Genomic DNA, 4,507 nt, shown 5'->3' with positions numbered 1-4,507 from the left:
ATATATCTGTGTGTATTTATACATGTAACTCTCTCTCTCTCTCTCTCTCTCTCTTTCTGTGTGTATATATATATATATATATATATATATACACACTCAGAAATTCACATGTGCACATGTATATACACAACAGCTTCAGGCAGCGGGTTGCCTGCAGAAAAATATTCATTGATAAGATGATAATAATGAAATATTTTTACAAAGGTTAGGGTGGCTGGTTAACGTCAAGAAGAAAAACCGAAAAACCCCCTTTGAAAAAAAAAAAAACGAAATAAATGAATAAAACTAAGAAAAACAAAATTTGTTAAAGTTGTAAATGATCGCTATGCTATAGTATTGAAAAATAATCAATAATTTCCGTTCAGTGCTATTGATCTGTTTACTCCTACACGTAATATAAATCTCTATTCCTGGTACTCCGCTAGAACCTGTTTTTGGCCCCTAATTCTATATGCAATCTTTCGTCCAATGCTACTTTATATTTTCCAAGTAATGAACATGAAAAATTGATGGAGCTCTTCTTGCTACTGTTTAGTTTTATTTTTGTCTTTTTTTTTGTGTGTATAATTTTTGTTTGTATTCTTTTTATAATCTGTTATTTTTTGTTTTTTTTTCTTTATTTTTTTCACCCTTTTTTTTTATTTGTGTATGTATGTATGTATGTATGTATATATATTTTACTTCTCTCTTTATTTGCTTAGTTTTTTTTGTTTTTGTTGTTTTGTTTTGTTTAAAGTTTTTTTTGCTGTCATGTTTTTGTTCTGTTAGTTTTTATCTTTTCCATCCTGTTCTGTGTATTATTGTTTTGTCTTGCCTTACTACTCTGTTTGTGTGTGTGCGCGTGTGTGTGTGCATGTGTATGTGTGTGTGAGAGTACACACACACATGTATGAATAAATGTATGCGTGCATGTGTATGTGTGTGTGTGCGTGTTTGTGTGAGTGCATGCTTATGTGAGTGCACACATACATATGTATGTGCGTGTGCGTATGTATAAATGTATGTATGTATGCGTATGTGCATATGTATAAATGTATGTATGTATGCGTATGTGTGTATGTATAAATGCATGTATGTATGCGTGTGTGTATGTACAAATATATATATATGTATGCATGTGTGTGCGTGTCTATTTATCTACACACGCACACTCTCTTACGCATACGCATTCACATGTGCACATGTATATACAATATCTCTAGTAGTAATAGTAGTAGTAATTGTAGCGGTGCTGCTGCTGCTGGCATGTCAACCCCTTTACTAGTTGTAAATAAATATTGGATTACTCAATAACTTTTATGATTGTTATTATTATTGGTGCTGCTGTGTGCGTTGTGTATAATGCATAGTACACATTAGTGGTGGCGATGGTAACTGCTGTTGTTATTGTTATTGTTGAGGTTATTTAGGGTGCTAATGATGTAAGCGATGATTATTATGATGATGGTGATGGTGGCTGTTGTTGTTATTATTTAGGGTGTTAATGATTTTGATGATGATGATGATGATTATGATGATGATAAAAAAGCAGTTGTGGTGGTGGAGATGGTGACTGTGATGATGATGATGATGATGATGATAATAGTTGTGGTGATAGTAATGATCAATGTGTATTGTATATGTTTGTGTGCGTTTCCAAACAAACACCGAAAAAAAAAAAAATAAATATAAGATCTATTTTGTTTTGCTTTTTTCGTAAACGGTATTTGATTGTCCAGAATTGTAAAACATGGCAAATTGTATTTGTTTTCCAAAACTTATATTTTTTCTATATACTTTCATGCCATGCATTAAAAATACATGTTTCTGTTAATATATATTATATACATTGTGTATATTACACAAACATTTTTGTTGTAATATGTTTGTGACTATGTGCACGCCTTTTTCTACATACATGCATGCCTTACTTTAAAAATGCATGCTTATGGTTCTGTTTGTATATATTATATATATATAGTCTATATTATGCAAAAATGCTTGTAGTAGTGTGTTTGTAGCGATGTGCGCGTTTTCATGCGCGAGTTTGCATGCAAGTGCGCGCACGCATGCATGCATGTATGTTCGAATTCTTCTCTTTCTCCTTCCTATATGACTCATCCCTTTCTGTTTAATCTATTTCTATGTTATAGGAGTCAGTGGCAGGGTTTCCGTTTTTCCTTCCATGGGAACCAAGAACCTGCCTGTCATTGGCTGCAGCAGGCATTGCATACATACTACACGCTTTCTCCTCCGCTCTATAGGACTGCAGACCTTTTCCAACATATTAATTCTCAAACAAGAGACCCAACTACATCATAACAACAGGAACAACAACAACAACAACAAACTGGCAGCCTACCACACAACAAACAGCAGCAGTAACAACCACTATACAACTACTACAACAACAGCAACAATAGCTCACCAAATCAAGATACTAACTAACTAACTAACATACAACAATTTTCAACTCAGAAACAACAACAGCAAAATAACCACAACTACAACTACTACTACTACTATTACTACTACAACAACAACTACAACATAAACACTGGAAAGCAAAAAAAGGATTTACTAACATAGGTGAGTGTTGGTTATTTTGATTATGAAGTATTGTACTATTTCTTGTATTTGAGCCGAGACCAGATCCCACAATAATAACAACACTATGATGGAGTAAAGTATTTATTACTTGGAGATGAGAAATTTTTAGTACTTATCATTGTTTTATTCGTGTTGTACCTTTTATGTTAATACACACATACATGCACAAACACATACACATATATATGTGTGTGTGTGTGTGTGTGTGTGTGTGTGTATATCAATGTGTTTGTGTGGATATATATTTAATATGTATGTGTATATTTGTATGTATTATCAGTTGTAATATTGATAAAAAACACTCCCAGTTTGATCACTTGGGCTGAAACCACACTGTTATTCTTTACTCTTTACTCATTATTCAAGACCCCTAATAATCAGTAAATCAAGTATGGCTACCCCTTTTCTTGCTTCTCTCAACAACACCAGTAGTTGGGAGTTGAAGTTGAATCTTGTTGTTGTGATACAGCACAGCATCATGCTTCTTCAACTGGAGCTTCTGTTTATATTTCTGCACTGAACAACTTGCTTCAATAATAGCAGTGTGTACATTTGAAAATCAACATAAACCACACACACACACACAAACATGAATATACACATGCACACACATTCTTTCTTAGTTTCATTCTCTCTTATTACTCTTATCACTCACACATACACCTGCTTACACACAAACTCACAAGCACATAAACAAAGGCATGTACTAACAACATGCATACACGCAACATGCATTCTAAGCATCTTGAATTCAAATATACACTTTCTCTCTCTCGCACATACTTTTATATATTGCAATATTTATGCATAGAAAAACATATACACAGAAACTAATAAACACACACATAAATAGAAAGTTATAAAATTGAAACTTACTTCAACTAAACCATACACCACACACACACACACATGCACACACACACACACGCACACACACACACAAATACATTGTTTTATATATTTATACACGCACACACGCTCACACATATAAATAAAATATACAAAGATATATGGTGTGTGTGAATGTGTGTTTATATATTTGAACATGTGCAGTATGTGTAGATATTAGTCATATAAACAAATATTTTGTGTATGGAATAGCTGTAACTTCCAAAAACATACACATGCACTCATATATACACACACAATCACACACACAACACACACACACTCCCTTCCTATCTCTTTCTCCATACATATGTGTATGTATGTATGCATGTAAGTGTGTGCGTATATATATATATATATATATATATATATATATATGTATGTATGTATGTATGAATATATGAATAAGTATTAATATGTGATCTTAAGAATACATGTTAGATATCAGTGTTTATACGCATGCATATTTATCTGTATGACTGTATGAGTGCAATTATATATGGATATGAGTGTGTATGCGAGCTAAGTTGTGTATATATGAGCAAGTTGATATATATATGTATATATACAGAGAGAGAGAGAGAGAGAGAGAGAGAGAGAGAGAGAGAGAGATACATGTGTGCATATCTATATATGTATTTCCATATGTATATGAATATATATACATGCGTATATATATATATATATATATATATATATAGATAGATAGATAGATAGATAGATAGATAGATAGCATGTATGTATATCTTTATATGTGCACATATACATATATATATATAACATATATATGAATATATGTTTATATATATATATATTTATATATATATGTATGCATGTATGTATATCTTTGTGTGTGTGTGTATATATATATATATATATAGATAATGTATATATGTATATATATATGCGTACATATATATATACATATGTATATATATGTACATATATGTATGTATATATATATATGTATATATATATACATGTATATATATGTATATACATGTATGCCTATATTCTATATTTATATGTA

At 31.4% G+C, this 4,507-nt stretch overlaps 1 protein-coding gene across 2 annotated transcripts in view; it reads left to right on the top strand.

Moving 5' to 3' along the window:
• The window catches only part of LOC106883333 (putative protocadherin beta-18), a 335,715-nt gene that overhangs the window by 99,252 nt on the left and 231,956 nt on the right, over positions 1-4,507 (top strand). For both annotated transcript variants that reach the window (XM_052973083.1, XM_052973084.1), the window contains exon 2: positions 2,133-2,568. The gene's annotated coding sequence lies outside the window, so the exon portion shown is untranslated. The remainder of the gene's footprint in view (positions 1-2,132; positions 2,569-4,507) is intronic.

The sequence above is a fragment of the Octopus bimaculoides genome, chromosome 14, assembly GCF_001194135.2.
Source record: "Octopus bimaculoides isolate UCB-OBI-ISO-001 chromosome 14, ASM119413v2, whole genome shotgun sequence".
Taxonomy (NCBI): domain Eukaryota; kingdom Metazoa; phylum Mollusca; class Cephalopoda; order Octopoda; family Octopodidae; genus Octopus; species Octopus bimaculoides.
Note: the sequence above shows the minus strand (reverse complement) of the source record. Positions and strands in the feature narration are given on the sequence as shown.